A 20388-nucleotide genomic window follows, 5' to 3' on the forward strand; every position below is an offset into this window, starting at 1 on the left:
CGGGAGTGGAAATGGAACGGGCGTGGAAATGGAACGGGAGTGGAACTGGAACGGGAGTGGAAATGGAACGGGAGAGGAAATGGAACGGGAGTGGAAATGGAACGGGAGAGGAAATGGAACGGGAGAGGAAATGGAACGGGAGTGGAAATGGAACGGGAGTGGAAATGGAACGGGAGTGGAAATGGAACGGGAGTGGAAATGGAACGGGAGTGGAAATGGAACGGGAGTGGAAATGGAACGGGAGAGGAAATGGAACGGGAGAGGAAATGGAACGGGAGAGGAAATGGAACGGGAGAGGAAATGGAACGGGAGAGGAAATGGAACGGGAGTGGAAATGGAACGGGAGAGGAAATGGAACGGGAGTGGAAATGGAACGGGAGTGGAAATGGAACGGGAGTGGAAATGGAACGGGAGTGGAAATGGAACGGGAGTGGAAATGGAACGGGAGTGGAAATGGAACGGGAGTGGAAATGGAACGGGAGTGGAAATGGAACGGGAGTGGAAATGGAAGGGGAGTGGAAATGGAACGGGAGTGGAAATGGAACGGGAGTGGAAATGGAACGGGAGTGGAAATGGAATGGGAGGGGAAATGGAACGGGAGTGGAAATGGAATGGGAGTGGAAATGGAACGGGAGTGGAATGGGAATGGGAGTGGAAATGGAACGGGAGTGGAAATGGAACGGGAGAGGAAATGGAATGGGAGTGGAATGGGAAGGGGAGTGGAAATGGAACGGGAGTGGAAATGGAACGGGAGTGGAAATGGAATGGGAGGGGAAATGGAACGGGAGTGGAAATGGAATGGGAGTGGAAATGGAATGGGAGTGGAATGGGAATGGGAGTGGAAATGGAATGGGAGTGGAAATGGAATGGGAGAGGAAATGGAATGGGAGTGGAAATGGAACGGGAGTGGAAATGGAATGGGAGTGGAAATGGAACGGGATAGGATATGGAACGGGAGTGGAAATGGAACGGGAGTGGAAATGGAAGGGGAGTGGAAATGGAACGGGAGTGGAAATGGAAGGGGAGTGGAAATGGAACGGGAGTGGAAATGGAAAGGGAGTGGAAATGGAACGGGAGTGGAAATGGAACGGGAGTGGAAATGGAACGGGAGTGGAAATGGAAAGGGAGTGGAAATGGAACGGGAGTGGAAATGGAACGGGAGTGGAAATGGAACGGGAGTGGAAATGGAACGGGAGTGGAAATGGAACGGGAGTGGAAATGGAACGGGAGTGGAAATGGAACGGGAGTGGAAATGGAACGGGAGTGGAAATGGAACGGGAGTGGTAATGGAATGGGAGGGGAAATGGAACGGGAGTGGAAATGGAATGGGAGTGGAAATGGAACGGGAGTGGAATGGGAATGGGAGTGGAAATGGAATGGGAGTGGAAATGGAATGGGAGAGGAAATGGAATGGGAGTGGAAATGGAATGGGAGTGGAAATGGAATGGGAGTGGAAATGGAACGGGAGTGGAAATGGAAGGGGAGTGGAAATGGAACGGGAGTGGAAATGGAACGGCAGTGGAATGGGAATGGGAGTGGAAATGGAATGGAATGGAAATGGAGTGGAGTGGAGTGGAGTGGAGTGGAGTGGAGTGGAATGGAATGGAATGGAATGGAATGGAATGGAATGGAATGGAATAGAATGGAATGTACCCAAGTAGAATGCAATGGAATGGAATGGAATGGAATGGAATGGAACGGAACGGAACGGAACGGAACGGAACGGAAAGGAACGGAACAGAATGGAATGCAATGGAATGGAATGGAATGAAATGCAGTGGAATGCAATGGAATGCAGTGGAATGGAAAGGAATGGAATGGAATGGAATGGAATGGAATCTACCTGACTAGAATGGAATGGATGGAAATGGAATGGGAGTGGAAATGGAATGGGAGTGGAAATGGAATGGGAGTGGAAATGGAATGGGAGTGGAAATGGAATGGGAGTGGAAATGGAATGGGAGTGGAAATGGAATGGGAGTGGAAATGGAATGGGAGTGGAAATGGAGTGGGAGTGGAAATGGAATGGGAGTGGAAATGGAATGGGTGTGGAAATGGAATGGGAGTGGAAATGGAATGGGAGTGGAAATGGAATGGGAGTGGAAATGGAATGGGAGTGGAAATGGAATGGGAGTGGAATGGGAATGGGAGTGGAAATGGAATGGGAGTGGAATGGGAATGGAATGGAAATGGAGTGGAGTGGAGTGGAGTGGAGTGGAGTGGAGTGGAGTGGAATGGAATGGAATGGAATGGAATGGAATGGAATGGAATGGAATGGAATGTAGCCAAGTAGAATGCAATGGAATGGAATGGAATGGAATGGAATGGAACGGAACGGAACGGAGCGGAACGGAACGGAACGGAACAGAATGGAATGCAAAGGAATGGAATGGAATGGAATGTAGTGGAATGCAATGGAATGCAGTGGAATGGAAAGGAATGGAATGGAATGGAATGGAATGGAATCTACCTGACTAGAATGGAATGGAATGGAAATGGAATGGGAGTGAAATTGGAGTGGGAGTGGAAATGGAATGGGAGTGGAAATGGAATGGGAGTGGAAATGGAATGGGAGTGGAAATGGAATGGGAGTGGAAATGGAATGGGAGTGGAAATGGAATGGGAGTGGAAATGGAACGGGAGTGGAAATGGAATGGGAGTGCAAATGGAATGGGAGTGGAAATGGAATGGGAGTGGAAATGGAACGGGAGTGGAAATGGGAATGGAATGGAAATGGAGTGGAGTGGATTGGAGTGGAGTGGAGTGGAGTGGAATGGAATGGAATGGAATGGAATGGAATGGAATGGAATGGAATGGAATGGAATGGAATGGAATGGAATGGAATGTACCCAAGTAGAATGCAATGGAATGGAATGGAATGGAATGGAATGGAACGGAAAGGAATGGAAGGGAACGGAACGGAATGGAACGGAACAGAATGGAATGCAATGGAATGGAATGGAATGGAATGCAGTGGAATGCAATGGAATGCAGTGGAATGGAAAGGAATGGAATGGAATGCAATGGAATGGAATCTACCTGACTAGAATGGAATGGAATGGAAATGGAATGGGAGTGGAAATGGAATGGGAGTGGAAATGGAATGGGAGTGGAAATGGAACGGGAGTGGAAATGGAAGGGGAGTGGAAATGGAAATGGAGTGGAAATGGAACGGGAGTGGAAATGGAACGGGAGTGGAAATGGAAGGGGAGTGGAAATGGAACGGGAGTGGAAATGGAACGGGAGTGGAAATGGAACGGGAGTGGAAATGGAACGGGAGTAGAAATGGAACGGGAGTGGAAATGGAACGGGAGTGGAAATGGAACGGGAGTGGAAATGGAACGGGAGTGGAAATGGAACGGGAGTGGAAATGGAACGGGAGTGGAAATGGAACGGGAGTGGAAATGGAACGGGAGTGGAAATGGAACGGGAGTGGAAATGGAACGGGAGTGGAACTGGAATGGGAGTGGAAATGGAATGGGAGTGGAAATGGAATGGGAGTGGAAATGGAATGGGAGTGGAAATGGAATGGGAGTGGAATGGGAATGGGAGTGGAAATGGAATGGGAGTGGAATGGGAATGGAATGGAAATGGAGTGGAGTGGAGTGGAGTGGAGTGGAGTGGAGTGGAATGGAATGGAATGGAATGGAATGGAATGGAATGGAATGGAATGGAATGGAATGTACCCAAGTAGAATGCAATGGAATGGAATGGAATGGGATGGAATGGAACGGAACGGAACGGAACGGAACGGAACGGAACGGAACGGAACAGAATGGGATGCAATGGAATGGAATGCAGTGGAATGCAATGGAATGCAGTGGAATGGAAAGGAATGGAATGGAATGGAATGGAATGGAATCTACCTGACTAGAATGGAATGGAATGGAAATGGAATGGGAGTGGAAATGGAATGGGAGTGGAAATGGAATGGGAGTGGAAATGGAATGGGAGTGGAAATGGAATGGGAGTGGAAACGGAATGGGAGTGGAAACGGAATGGGAGTGGAAATGGAATGGGAGTGGAAATGGAATGGGAGTGGAAATGGAATGGGAGTGGAAATGGAATGGGAGTGGAATGGGAATGGGAGTGGAAATGGAATGGGAGTGGAATGGGAATGGAATGGAAATGGAGTGGAGTGGAGTGGAGTGGAGTGGAGTGGAGTGGAATGGAATGGAATGGAATGGAATGGAATGGAATGGAATGCAGTGGAATGCAATGGAATGCAGTGGAATGGAAAGGAATGGAATGGAATGGAATGGAATGGAATCTACCTGACTAGAATGGAATGGAATGGAAATGGAATGGGAGTGGAAATGGAAAGGGAGTGGAAATGGAATGGGAGTGGAAATGGAATGGGAGTGGAAATGGAAGGGGAGTGGAAATGGAAGGGGAGTGGAAATGGAACGGGAGTGGAAATGGAAGGGGAGTGGAAATGGAACGGGAGTGGAAATGGAACGGGAGTGGAAATGGAATGGGAGTGGAAATGGAAGGGGAGTGGAAATGGAACGGGAGTGGAAATGGAAGGGGAGTGGAAATGGAAGGGGAGTGGAAATGGAACGGGGGTGGAAATGGAAGGGGAGTGGAAATGGAACGGGAGTGGAAATGGAACGGGAGTGGAAATGGAACGGGAGTGGAAATGGAAGGGGAGTGGAAATGGAACGGGAGTGTAAATGGAACGGGAGTGGAAATGGAACGGGAGTGGAAATGGAACGGGAGTGGAAATGGAACGGGAGTGGACATGGAACGGGAGTGGAAATGGAACGGGAGTGGACATGGAACGGGAGTGGAAATGGAACGGGAGTGGACATGGAACGGGAGTGGAAATGGAACGGGAGTGGAAATGGAATGGGAGTGGAAATGGAATGGGAGTGGAATGGGAATGGAATGGAAATGGAGTGGAGTGGAGTGGAGTGGAGTGGAGTGGAATGGAATGGAATGGAATGGAATGGAATGGAATGGAATGGAATGTACCCAAGTAGAATGCAATGGAATGGAATGGAATGGAATGGAATGGAACGGAATGGAACGGAACGGAACGGAACGGAACAGAATGGAATGCAATGGAATGGAATGGAATGGAATGGAATGGAACGGAACGGAACGGAACGGAACGGAACGGAACGGAACGGAACGGAACAGAACGGAATGCAAAGGAATGGAATGCAGTGGAATGCAATGGAATGCAGTGGAATGGAAAGGAATGGAATGGAATGGAATGGAATGGAATCTACCTGACTAGAATGGAATGGAATGGAAATGGAATGGGAGTGAAATTGGAATGGGAGTGGAAATGGAATTGGAGTGGAAATGGAATGGGAGTGGAAATGGAATGGGAGTGGAAATGGAATGGGAGTGGAAATGGAACGGGAGTGGAAATGGAATGGGAGTGGAAATGGAATGGGAGTGGAAATGGAATGGGAGTGGAAATGGAACGGGAGTGGAATGGGAATGGGAGTGGAAATGGAACGGGAGTGGAATGGGAATGGAATTGAAATGGAGTGGAGTGGAGTGGAGTGGAGTGGAGTGGAATGGAATGGAATGGAATGGAATGGAGTGGAGTGGAATGGAATGGAATGGAATGGAATGGAATGTACCCAAGTAGAATGCAATGGAATGGAATGGAATGGAATGGAATGGAACGGAACGGAACGGAACGGAACGGAACGGAACGGAACAGAATGGAATGCAATGGAATGGAATGGAATGGAATGCAGTGGAATGCAATGGAATGCAGTGGAATGGAAAGGAATGGAATGGAATGGAATGGAATGGAATCTACCTGACTAGAATGGAATGGAATGGAAATGGAATGGGAGTGGAAATGGAATGGGAGTGGAAATGGAATGGGAGTGGAAATGGAATGGGAGTGGAAATGGAAGGGGAGTGGAAATGGAAATGGAGTGGAAATGGAACGGGAGTGGAAATGGAACGGGAGTGGAAATGGAAGGGGAGTGGAAATGGAACGGGAGTGGAAATGGAACGGGAGTGGAAATGGAACGGGAGTGGAAATGGAACGGGAGTGGAAATGGAACGGGAGTGGAAATGGAACGGGAGTGGAAATGGAACGGGAGTGGAAATGGAACGGGAGTGGAAATGGAACGGGAGTGGAAATGGAACGGGAGTGGAAATGGAACGGGAGTGGAAATGGAACGGGAGTGGAAATGGAACGGGAGTGGAAATGGAACGGGAGTGGAAATGGAACGGGAGTGGAAATGGAACGGGAGTGGAAATGGAATGGGAGTGGAAATGGAATGGGAGTGGAATGGGAATGGGAGTGGAAATGGAATGGGAGTGGAATGGGAATGGAATGGAAATGGAGTGGAGTGGAGTGGAGTGGAGTGGAGTGGAGTGGAATGGAGTGGAATGGAATGGAATGGAATGGAATGGAATGGAATGGAATGGAATGGAATGTACCCAAGTAGAATGCAATGGAATGGAATGGAATGGAATGGAATGGAACGGAACGGAACGGAACGGAACGGAACGGAACAGAACGGAACAGAATGGGATGCAATGGAATAGAATGCAGTGGAATGCAATGGAATGCAGTGGAATGGAAAGGAATGGAATGGAATGGAATCTACCTGACTAGAATGGAATGGAATGGAAATGGAATGGGAGTGGAAATGGAATGGGAGTGGAAATGGAATGGGAGTGGAAATGGAATGGGAGTGGAAATGGAATGGGAGTGGAAATGGAATGGGAGTGGAAATGGAATGGGAGTGGAAATGGAGTGGGAGTGGAAATAGAATGGGAGTGGAAATGGAATGGGTGTGGAAATGGAATGGGAGTGGAAATGGAATGGGAGTGGAAATGGAATGGGAGTGGAAATGGAATGGGAGTGGATATGGAACGGGAGTGGAAATGGAACGGGAGTGGAAATGGAACGGGAGTGGAAATGGAACGGGAGTGGAAATGGAAGGGGAGTGGAAATGGAACGGGAGTGGAAATGGAAGGGGAGTGGAAATGGAACGGGAGTGGAAATGGAACGGGAGTGGAAATGGAACGGGAGTGGAAATGGAAGGGGAGTGGAAATGGAACGGGAGTGGAAATGGAAGGGGAGTGGAAATGGAACGGGAGTGGAAATGGAAAGGGAGTGGAAATGGAACGGGAGTGGAAATGGAACGGGAGTGGAAATGGAACGGGAGTGGAAATGGAAAGGGAGTGGAAATGGAACGGGAGTGGAAATGGAACGGGAGTGGAAATGGAACGGGAGTGGAAATGGAACGGGAGTGGAAATGGAATGGGAGTGGAAATGGAATGGGAGTGGAAATGGAATGGGAGTGGAATGGGAATGGGAGTGGAAATGGAATGGGAGTGGAATGGGAATGGAATGGAAATGGAGTGGAGTGGAGTGGAGTGGAGTGGAGTGGAGTGGAATGGAATGGAATGGAATGGAATGGAATGGAATGGAATGCAGTGGAATGCAATGGAATGCAGTGGAATGGAAAGGAATGGAATGGAATGGAATGGAATGGAATCTACCTGACTAGAATGGAATGGAATGGAAATGGAATGGGAGTGGAAATGGAAAGGGAGTGGAAATGGAATGGGAGTGGAAATGGAATGGGAGTGGAAATGGAAGGGGAGTGGAAATGGAAGGGGAGTGGAAATGGAACGGGAGTGGAAATGGAAGGGGAGTGGAAATGGAACGGGAGTGGAAATGGAACGGGAGTGGAAATGGAATGGGAGTGGAAATGGAAGGGGAGTGGAAATGGAACGGGAGTGGAAATGGAAGGGGAGTGGAAATGGAAGGGGAGTGGAAATGGAACGGGGGTGGAAATGGAAGGGGAGTGGAAATGGAACGGGAGTGGAAATGGAACGGGAGTGGAAATGGAACGGGAGTGGAAATGGAAGGGGAGTGGAAATGGAACGGGAGTGGAAATGGAACGGGAGTGGAAATGGAACGGGAGTGGAAATGGAACGGGAGTGGAAATGGAACGGGAGTGGACATGGAACGGGAGTGGAAATGGAACGGGAGTGGACATGGAACGGGAGTGGAAATGGAACGGGAGTGGACATGGAACGGGAGTGGAAATGGAACGGGAGTGGAAATGGAATGGGAGTGGAAATGGAATGGGAGTGGAATGGGAATGGAATGGAAATGGAGTGGAGTGGAGTGGAGTGGAGTGGAGTGGAATGGAATGGAATGGAATGGAATGGAATGGAATGGAATGGAATGTACCCAAGTAGAATGCAATGGAATGGAATGGAATGGAATGGAATGGAACGGAATGGAACGGAACGGAACGGAACGGAACAGAATGGAATGCAATGGAATGGAATGGAATGGAATGGAATGGAACGGAACGGAACGGAACGGAACGGAACGGAACGGAACGGAACGGAACAGAACGGAATGCAAAGGAATGGAATGCAGTGGAATGCAATGGAATGCAGTGGAATGGAAAGGAATGGAATGGAATGGAATGGAATGGAATCTACCTGACTAGAATGGAATGGAATGGAAATGGAATGGGAGTGAAATTGGAATGGGAGTGGAAATGGAATTGGAGTGGAAATGGAATGGGAGTGGAAATGGAATGGGAGTGGAAATGGAATGGGAGTGGAAATGGAACGGGAGTGGAAATGGAATGGGAGTGGAAATGGAATGGGAGTGGAAATGGAATGGGAGTGGAAATGGAACGGGAGTGGAATGGGAATGGGAGTGGAAATGGAACGGGAGTGGAATGGGAATGGAATTGAAATGGAGTGGAGTGGAGTGGAGTGGAGTGGAGTGGAATGGAATGGAATGGAATGGAATGGAGTGGAGTGGAATGGAATGGAATGGAATGGAATGGAATGTACCCAAGTAGAATGCAATGGAATGGAATGGAATGGAATGGAATGGAACGGAACGGAACGGAACGGAACGGAACGGAACGGAACAGAATGGAATGCAATGGAATGGAATGGAATGGAATGCAGTGGAATGCAATGGAATGCAGTGGAATGGAAAGGAATGGAATGGAATGGAATGGAATGGAATCTACCTGACTAGAATGGAATGGAATGGAAATGGAATGGGAGTGGAAATGGAATGGGAGTGGAAATGGAATGGGAGTGGAAATGGAATGGGAGTGGAAATGGAAGGGGAGTGGAAATGGAAATGGAGTGGAAATGGAACGGGAGTGGAAATGGAACGGGAGTGGAAATGGAAGGGGAGTGGAAATGGAACGGGAGTGGAAATGGAACGGGAGTGGAAATGGAACGGGAGTGGAAATGGAACGGGAGTGGAAATGGAACGGGAGTGGAAATGGAACGGGAGTGGAAATGGAACGGGAGTGGAAATGGAACGGGAGTGGAAATGGAACGGGAGTGGAAATGGAATGGGAGTGGAAATGGAATGGGAGTGGAAATGGAATGGGAGTGGAATGGGAATGGGAGTGGAAATGGAATGGGAGTGGAATGGGAATGGAATGGAAATGGAGTGGAGTGGAGTGGAGTGGAGTGGAGTGGAGTGGAATGGAGTGGAATGGAATGGAATGGAATGGAATGGAATGGAATGGAATGGAATGGAATGTACCCAAGTAGAATGCAATGGAATGGAATGGAATGGAATGGAATGGAACGGAACGGAACGGAACGGAACGGAACGGAACAGAACGGAACAGAATGGGATGCAATGGAATAGAATGCAGTGGAATGCAATGGAATGCAGTGGAATGGAAAGGAATGGAATGGAATGGAATCTACCTGACTAGAATGGAATGGAATGGAAATGGAATGGGAGTGGAAATGGAATGGGAGTGGAAATGGAATGGGAGTGGAAATGGAATGGGAGTGGAAATGGAATGGGAGTGGAAATGGAATGGGAGTGGAAATGGAATGGGAGTGGAAATGGAGTGGGAGTGGAAATAGAATGGGAGTGGAAATGGAATGGGTGTGGAAATGGAATGGGAGTGGAAATGGAATGGGAGTGGAAATGGAATGGGAGTGGAAATGGAATGGGAGTGGATATGGAACGGGAGTGGAAATGGAACGGGAGTGGAAATGGAACGGGAGTGGAAATGGAACGGGAGTGGAAATGGAAGGGGAGTGGAAATGGAACGGGAGTGGAAATGGAAGGGGAGTGGAAATGGAACGGGAGTGGAAATGGAACGGGAGTGGAAATGGAACGGGAGTGGAAATGGAAGGGGAGTGGAAATGGAACGGGAGTGGAAATGGAAGGGGAGTGGAAATGGAACGGGAGTGGAAATGGAAAGGGAGTGGAAATGGAACGGGAGTGGAAATGGAACGGGAGTGGAAATGGAACGGGAGTGGAAATGGAAAGGGAGTGGAAATGGAACGGGAGTGGAAATGGAACGGGAGTGGAAATGGAACGGGAGTGGAAATGGAACGGGAGTGGAAATGGAACGGGAGTGGAAATGGAACGGGAGTGGAAATGGAACGGGAGTGGAAATGGAACGGGAGTGGAAATGGAACGGGAGTGGAAATGGAACGGGAGTGGAAATGGAATGGGAGGGGAAATGGAACGGGAGTGGAAATGGAACGGGAGTGGAAATGGAATGGGAGTGGAATGGGAATGGGAGTGGAAATGGAATGGGAGTGGAAAAGGAATGGGAGAGGAAATGGAATGGGAGTGGAAATGGAATGGGAGTGGAAATGGAACGGGATAGGATATGGAACGGGAGTGGAAATGGAACGGGAGTGGAAATGGAATGGGAGTGGAAATGGAATGGGAGTGGAATGGGAATGGAATGGAAATGGAGTGGAGTGGAGTGGAGTAGAGTGGAGTGGAATGGAATGGAATGGAATGGAATGGAATGGAATGGAATGGAATGGAATGGAATGTACCCAAGTAGAATGCAATGGAATGGAATGGAATGGAATGGAATGGAATGGAACGGAATGGAACGGAACGGAACGGAACGGAACAGAATGGAATGCAATGGAATGGAATGGAATGGAACGGAACGGAACGGAACGGAACGGAACGGAACGGAACAGAATGGAATGCAAAGGAATGGAATGCAGTGGAATGCAATGGAATGCAGTGGAATGGAAAGGAATGGAATGGAATGGAATGGAATGGAATCTACCTGACTAGAATGGAATGGAATGGAAATGGAATGGGAGTGAAATTGGAATGGGAGTGGAAATGGAATTGGAGTGGAAATGGAATGGGAGTGGAAATGGAATGGGAGTGGAAATGGAATGGGAGTGGAAATGGAATGGGAGTGGAAATGGAATGGGAGTGGAAATGGAATGGGAGTGGAAATGGAATGGGAGTGGAAATGGAACGGGAGTGGAATGGGAATGGGAGTGGAAATGGAACGGGAGTGGAAATGGAACGGGAGTGGAAATGGAACGGGTGTGGAAATGGAATGGGAGTGGAAATGGAATGGGAGTGGAAATGGAATGGGAGTGGAAATGGAATGGGAGTGGAAATGGAATGGGAGTGGAAATGGAATGGGAGTGGAAATGGAATGGGAGTGGAAATGGAATGGTAGTGGAAATGGAATGGGAGTGGAATGGGAATGGGAGTGGAAATGGAACGGGAGTGGAATGGGAATGGAATTGAAATGGAGTGGAGTGGAGTGGAGTGGAGTGGAGTGGAATGGAATGGAATGGAATGGAATGGAATGGAATGGAATGGAATGGAATGGAATGGAATGTACCCAAGTAGAATGCAATGGAATGGAATGGAATGGAATGGAATGGAACGGAACGGAACGGAACGGAACGGAACGGAACAGAATGGAATGCAATGGAATGGAATGGAATGGAATGCAGTGGAATGCAATGGAATGCAGTGGAATGGAAAGGAATGGAATGGAATGGAATGGAATGGAATCTACCTGACTAGAATGGAATGGAATGGAAATGGAATGGGAGTGGAAATGGAATGGGAGTGGAAATGGAACGGGAGTGGAAATGGAACGGGAGTGGAAATGGAAGGGGAGTGGAAATGGAACGGGAGTGGAAATGGAACGGGAGTGGAAATGGAACGGGAGTGGAAATGGAATGGGAGGGGAAATGGAACGGGAGTGGAAATGGAATGGGAGTGGAAATGGAACGGGAGTGGAATGGGAATGGGAGTGGAAATGGAACGGGAGTGGAAATGGAACGGGAGTGGAAATGGAACGGGAGTGGAAATGGAACGGGACTGGAAATGGAACGGGAGTGGAAATGGAAGGGGAGTGGAAATGGAATGGGAGTGGAAATGGAACGGGAGTGGAAATGGAACGGGAGTGGATATGGAACGGGAGTGGAAATGGAACGGGAGTGGAAATGGAACGGGAGTGGAAATGGAACGGGAGTGGAAATGGAAGGGGAGTGGAAATGGAACGGGAGTGGAAATGGAAGGGGAGTGGAAATGGAACGGGAGTGGAAATGGAAAGGGAGTGGAAATGGAACGGGAGTGGAAATGGAACGGGAGTGGAAATGGAACGGGAGTGGAAATGGAAAGGGAGTGGAAATGGAACGGGAGAGGAAATGGAACGGGAGTGGAAATGGAACGGGAGTGGAAATGGAACGGGAGTGGAAATGGAACGGGAGTGGAAATGGAACGGGAGTGGAAATGGAACGGGAGTGGAAATGGAACGGGAGTGGAAATGGAACGGGAGTGGAAATGGAACGGGAGTGGAAATGGAATGGGAGGGGAAATGGAACGGGAGTGGAAATGGAACGGGAGTGGAAATGGAATGGGAGTGGAATGGGAATGGGAGTGGAAATGGAATGGGAGTGGAAAAGGAATGGGAGAGGAAATGGAATGGGAGTGGAAATGGAATGGGAGTGGAAATGGAACGGGATAGGATATGGAACGGGAGTGGAAATGGAACGGGAGTGGAAATGGAATGGGAGTGGAAATGGAATGGGAGTGGAATGGGAATGGAATGGAAATGGAGTGGAGTGGAGTGGAGTAGAGTGGAGTGGAATGGAATGGAATGGAATGGAATGGAATGGAATGGAATGGAATGGAATGGAATGTACCCAAGTAGAATGCAATGGAATGGAATGGAATGGAATGGAATGGAATGGAACGGAATGGAACGGAACGGAACGGAACGGAACAGAATGGAATGCAATGGAATGGAATGGAATGGAACGGAACGGAACGGAACGGAACGGAACGGAACGGAACGGAACAGAATGGAATGCAAAGGAATGGAATGCAGTGGAATGCAATGGAATGCAGTGGAATGGAAAGGAATGGAATGGAATGGAATGGAATGGAATCTACCTGACTAGAATGGAATGGAATGGAAATGGAATGGGAGTGAAATTGGAATGGGAGTGGAAATGGAATTGGAGTGGAAATGGAATGGGAGTGGAAATGGAATGGGAGTGGAAATGGAACGGGAGTGGAAATGGAACGGGAGTGGAAATGGAATGGGAGTGGAAATGGAATGGGAGTGGAAATGGAATGGGAGTGGAAATGGAACGGGAGTGGAATGGGAACGGGAGTGGAAATGGAACGGGAGTGGAAATGGAACGGGAGTGGAAATGGAACAGGTGTGGAAATGGAATGGGAGTGGAAATGGAATGGGAGTGGAAATGGAATGGGAGTGGAAATGGAATGGGAGTGGAAATGGAATGGGAGTGGAAATGGAACGGGAGTGGAAATGGAATGGGAGTGGAAATGGAATGGGAGTGGAAATGGAATGGGAGTGGAAATGGAATGGGAGTGGAAATGGAATGGGAGTGGAAATGGAATGGGAGTGGAAATGGAACGGGAGTGGAAATGGAATGGTAGTGGAAATGGAATGGGAGTGGAATGGGAATGGGAGTGGAAATGGAACGGGAGTGGAATGGGAATGGAATTGAAATGGAGTGGAGTGGAGTGGAGTGGAGTGGAGTGGAATGGAATGGAATGGAATGGAATGGAATGGAATGGAATGGAATGGAATGGAATGGAATGTACCCAAGTAGAATGCAATGGAATGGAATGGAATGGAATGGAATGGAATGGAACGGAACGGAACGGAACGGAACGGAACGGAACAGAATGGAATGCAATGGAATGGAATGGAATGGAATGCAGTGGAATGCAATGGAATGCAGTGGAATGGAAAGGAATGGAATGGAATGGAATGGAATGGAATCTACCTGACTAGAATGGAATGGAATGGAAATGGAATGGGAGTGGAAATGGAATGGGAGTGGAAATGGAACGGGAGTGGAAATGGAACGGGAGTGGAAATGGAAGGGGAGTGGAAATGGAACGGGAGTGGAAATGGAACGGGAGTGGAAATGGAACGGGAGTGGAAATGGAATGGGAGGGGAAATGGAACGGGAGTGGAAATGGAATGGGAGTGGAAATGGAACGGGAGTGGAATGGGAATGGGAGTGGAAATGGAACGGGAGTGGAAATGGAACGGGAGTGGAAATGGAACGGGAGTGGAAATGGAACGGGACTGGAAATGGAACGGGAGTGGAAATGGAAGGGGAGTGGAAATGGAACGGGAGTGGAAATGGAAGGGGAGTGGAAATGGAACGGGAGTGGAAATGGAACGGGAGTGGAAATGGAACGGGAGTGGAAATGGAACGGGAGTGGAAATGGAACGGGAGTGGAAATGGAACGGGAGTGGAAATGGAACGGGAGAGGAAATGGAACGGGAGTGGAAATGGAACGGGAGTGGAAATGGAACGGGAGTGGAAATGGAACGGGAGAGGAAATGGAACGGGAGTGGAAATGGAACGGGAGTGGAAATGGAACGGGAGTGGAAATGGAACGGGAGAGGAAATGGAACGGGAGTGGAAATGGAACGGGAGTGGAAATGGAACGGGAGTGGAAATGGAACGGGAGAGGAAATGGAACGGGAGTGGAAATGGAACGGGAGTGGAAATGGAACGGGAGTGGAAATGGAACGGGAGAGGAAATGGAACGGGAGTGGAAATGGAACGGGAGTGGAAATGGAACGGGAGTGGAAATGGAACGGGAGTGGAAATGGAACGGGAGTGGAAATGGAACGGGAGTGGAAATGGAACGGGAGTGGAAATGGAAGGGGAGTGGAAATGGAACGGGAGTGGAAATGGAACGGGAGTGGAAATGGAATGGGAGTGGAAATGGAATGGGAGTGGAAATGGAATGGGAGTGGAAATGGAATGGGAGTGGAATTGGAATGGGAGTGGAAATGGAATGGGAGTGGAATGGGAATGGGAGTGGAATTGGAATGGGAGTGGAATGGGAATGGAATGGAAATGGAGTGGAGTGGAGTGGAGTGGAGTGGAGTGGAATGGAATGGAGTGGAATGGAATGGAATGGAATGGAATGGAATAGAATGGAATGTACCCAAGTAGAATGCAATGGAATGGAATGGAATGGAATGGAATGGAACGGAACGGAACGGAACGGAACGGAAAGGAACGGAACAGAATGGAATGCAATGGAATGGAATGGAATGAAATGCAGTGGAATGCAATGGAATGCAGTGGAATGGAAAGGAATGGAATGGAATGGAATGGAATGGAATCTACCTGACTAGAATGGAATGGATGGAAATGGAATGGGAGTGGAAATGGAATGGGAGTGGAAATGGAATGGGAGTGGAAATGGAATGGGAGTGGAAATGGAATGGGAGTGGAAATGGAATGGGAGTGGAAATGGAATGGGAGTGGAAATGGAATGGGAGTGGAAATGGAATGGGAGTGGAAATGGAGTGGGAGTGGAAATGGAGTGGGAGTGGAAATGGAATGGGTGTGGAAATGGAATGGGAGTGGAAATGGAATGGGAGTGGAAATGGAATGGGAGTGGAAATGGAATGGGAGTGGAAATGGAATGGGAGTGGAATGGGAATGGGAGTGGAAATGGAATGGGAGTGGAATGGGAATGGAATGGAAATGGAGTGGAGTGGAGTGGAGTGGAGTGGAGTGGAGTGGAATGGAATGGAATGGAATGGAATGGAATGGAATGGAATGGAATGGAATGGAATGGAATGTACCCAAGTAGAATGCAATGGAATGGAATGGAATGGAATGGAATGGAACGGAACGGAACGGAGCGGAACGGAACGGAACGGAACAGAATGGAATGCAAAGGAATGGAATGGAATGGAATGCAGTGGAATGCAATGGAATGCAGTGGAATGGAAAGGAATGGAATGGAATGGAATGGAATGGAATCTACCTGACTAGAATGGAATGGAATGGAAATGGAATGGGAGTGAAATTGGAGTGGGAGTGGAAATGGAATGGGAGTGGAAATGGAATGGGAGTGGAAATGGAACGGGAGTGGAAATGGAACGGGAGTAGAAATGGAACGGGAGTGGAAATGGAACGGGAGTGGAAATGGAACGGGAGTGGAAATGGAACGGGAGTGGAAATGGAACGGGAGTGGAAATGGAACGGGAGTGGAAATGGAACGGGAGTGGAAATGCAACGGGAGTGGAAATGGAACGGGAGTGGAACTGGAATGGGAGTGGAAATGGAACGGGAGTGGAAATGGAACGGGAGTGGAAATGGAACGGGAGTGGAAATGGAATGGGAGTGGAAATGGAATGGGAGTGGAAATGGAATGGGAGTGGAAATGGAACGGGAGTGGAAATGGAAGGGGAGTGGAAATGGAAATGGAGTGGAAATGGAACGGGAGTGGAAATGGAACGGGAGTGGAAATGGAAGGGGAGTGGAAATGGAAATGGAGTGGAAATGGAACGGGAGTGGAAATGGAACGGGAGTGGAAATGGAAGGGGAGTGGAAATGGAACGGGAGTGGAAATGGAACGGGAGTGGAAATGGAACGGGAGTGGAAATGGAACGGGAGTGGAAATGGAACGGGAGTGGAAACGGAACGGGAGTGGAAATGGAACGGGAGTGGAAATGGAACGGGAGTGGAAATGGAACGGGAGTGGAAACGGAACGGGAGTGGAAATGGAACGGGAGTGGAAATGGAACGGGAGTGGAAATGGAACGGGAGTGGAAATGGAACGGGAGTGGAACTGGAATGGGAGTGGAAATGGAATGGGAGTGGAAATGGAATGGGAGTGGAAATGGAATGGGAGTGGAAATGGAATGGGAGTGGAATGGGAATGGGAGTGGAAATGGAATCGGAGTGGAATGGGAATGGAATGGAAATGGAGTGGAGTGGAGTGGAGTGGAGTGGAGTGGAGTGGAATGGAATGGAATGGAATGGAATGGAATGGAATGGAATGGAATGTACCCAAGTAGAATGCAATGGAATGGAATGGAATGGGATGGAATGGAACGGAACGGAACGGAACGGAACGGAACAGAATGGGATGCAATGGAATGGAATGCAGTGGAATGCAATGGAATGCAGTGGAATGGAAAGGAATGGAATGGAATGGAATGGAATGGAATCTACCTGACTAGAATGGAATGGAATGGAAATGGAATGGGAGTGGAAATGGAATGGGAGTGGAAATGGAATGGGAGTGGAAATGGAATGGGAGTGGAAATGGAATGGGAGTGGAAATGGAATGGGAGTGGAAACGGAATGGGAGTGGAAATGGAATGGGAGTGGAAATGGAATGGGAGTGGAAATGGAGTGGGAGTGGAAATGGAATGGGATTGGAAATGGAAAGGGAATGGAAATGGAATGGGAGTGGAAATGGAATGGGAGTGGAAATGGAATGGGAGTGGAAATGGAATGGGAGTGGAAATGGAATGGGAGTGGAATGGGAATGGGAGTGGAAATGGAATGGGAGTGGAATGGGAATGGAATGGAAATGGAGTGGAGTGGAGTGGAGTGGAGTGGAGTGGAGTGGAATGGAATGGAATGGAATGGAATGGAATGGAATGGAATGGAATGCAGTGGAATGCAATGGAATGCAGTGGAATGGAAAGGAATGGAATGGAATGGAATGGAATGGAATGGAATCTACCTGACTAGAATGGAATGGAATGGAAATGGAATGGGAGTGGAAATGGAAAGGGAGTGGAAATGGAATGGGAGTGGAAATGGAATGGGAGTGGAAATGGAAGGGGAGTGGAAATGGAAGGGGAGTGGAAATGGAACGGGAGTGGAAATGGAAGGGGAGTGGAAATGGAACGGGAGTGGAAATGGAACGGGAGTGGAAATGGAACGGGAGTGGAAATGGAAGGGGAGTGGAAATGGAACGGGAGTGGAAATGGAACGGGAGTGGAAATGGAAGGGGAGTGGAAATGGAACGGGAGTGGAAATGGAAGGGGAGTGGAAATGGAACGGGAGTGGAAATGGAACGGGAGTGGAAATGGAACGGGAGTGGAAATGGAAGGGGAGTGGAAATGGAACGGGAGTGGAAATGGAACGGGAGTGCAAATGGAACGGGAGTGGAAATGGAACGGGAGTGGAAATGGAACGGGAGTGGAAATGGAACGGGAGTGGAAATGGAACGGGAGTGGAACTGGAATGGGAGTGGAAATGGAATGGGAGTGGAAATGGAATGGGAGTGGAAATGGAATGGGAGTGGAAATGGAATGGGAGTGGAATGGGAATGGGAGTGGAAATGGAATCGGAGTGGAATGGGAATGGAATGGAAATGGAGTGGAGTGGAGTGGAGTGGAGTGGAGTGGAGTGGAATGGAATGGAATGGAATGGAATGGAATGGAATGGAATGGAATGGAATGTACCCAAGTAGAATGCAATGGAATGGAATGGAATGGGATGGAATGGAACGGAACGGAACGGAACGGAACGGAACAGAATGGGATGCAATGGAATGGAATGCAGTGGAATGCAATGGAATGCAGTGGAATGGAAAGGAATGGAATGGAATGGAATGGAATGGAATCTACCTGACTAGAATGGAATGGAATGGAAATGGAATGGGAGTGGAAATGGAATGGGAGTGGAAATGGAATGGGAGTGGAAATGGAATGGGAGTGGAAATGGAATGGGAGTGGAAATGGAATGGGAGTGGAAACGGAATGGGAGTGGAAATGGAATGGGAGTGGAAATGGAATGGGAGTGGAAATGGAGTGGGAGTGGAAATGGAATGGGATTGGAAATGGAAAGGGAATGGAAATGGAATGGGAGTGGAAATGGAATGGGAGTGGAAATGGAATGGGAGTGGAAATGGAATGGGAGTGGAAATGGAATGGGAGTGGAATGGGAATGGGAGTGGAAATGGAATGGGAGTGGAATGGGAATGGAATGGAAATGGAGTGGAGTGGAGTGGAGTGGAGTGGAGTGGAGTGGAATGGAATGGAATGGAATGGAATGGAATGGAATGGAATGGAATGCAGTGGAATGCAATGGAATGCAGTGGAATGGAAAGGAATGGAATGGAATGGAATGGAATGGAATGGAATCTACCTGACTAGAATGGAATGGAATGGAAATGGAATGGGAGTGGAAATGGAAAGGGAGTGGAAATGGAATGGGAGTGGAAATGGAATGGGAGTGGAAATGGAAGGGGAGTGGAAATGGAAGGGGAGTGGAAATGGAACGGGAGTGGAAATGGAAGGGGAGTGGAAATGGAACGGGAGTGGAAATGGAACGGGAGTGGAAATGGAACGGGAGTGGAAATGGAAGGGGAGTGGAAATGGAACGGGAGTGGAAATGGAACGGGAGTGGAAATGGAAGGGGAGTGGAAATGGAACGGGAGTGGAAATGGAAGGGGAGTGGAAATGGAACGGGAGTGGAAATGGAACGGGAGTGGAAATGGAACGGGAGTGGAAATGGAAGGGGAGTGGAAATGGAACGGGAGTGGAAATGGAACGGGAGTGGAAATGGAACGGGAGTGGAAATGGAACGGGAGTGGAAATGGAACGGGAGTGGACATGGAACGGGAGTGGAAATGGAACGGGAGTGGACATGGAACGGGAGTGGAAATGGAACGGGAGTGGACATGGAACGGGAGTGGAAATGGAACGGGAGTGGAAATGGAATGGGAGTGGAAATGGAATGGGAGTGGAATGGGAATGGAATGGAAATGGAATGGGAGTGGAAATGGAATGGGAGTGGAAATGGAATGGGAGTGGAAATGGAGTGGGAGTGGAAATAGAATGGGAGTGGAAATGGAATGGGTGTGGAAATGGAATGGGAGTGGAAATGGAATGGGAGTGGAAATGGAATGGGAGTGGAAATGGAATGGGAGTGGAAATGGAATGGGAGTGGAAATGGAATGGGAGTGGAAATGGAATGGGAGTGGAAATGGAATGGGAGTGGAAATGGAATGGGAGTGGAAATGGAGTGGGAGTGGAAATAGAATGGGAGTGGAAATGGAATGGGTGTGGAAATGGAATGGGAGTGGAAATGGAATGGGAGTGGAAATGGAACGGGAGTGGAAATGGAAAGGGAGTGGAAATGGAATGGGAGTGGATATGGAACGGGAGTGGAAATGGAACGGGAGTGGAAATGGAACGGGAGTGGAAATGGAACGGGAGTGGAAATGGAAGGGGAGTGGAAATGGAACGGGAGTGGAAATGGAAGGGGAGTGGAAATGGAACGGGAGTGGAAATGGAAAGGGAGTGGAAATGGAACGGGAGTGGAAATGGAACG

Source organism: Gorilla gorilla, chromosome 16 (genome assembly GCF_029281585.2).
Source record: "Gorilla gorilla gorilla isolate KB3781 chromosome 16, NHGRI_mGorGor1-v2.1_pri, whole genome shotgun sequence".
Lineage (NCBI taxonomy): Eukaryota > Metazoa > Chordata > Mammalia > Primates > Hominidae > Gorilla > Gorilla gorilla.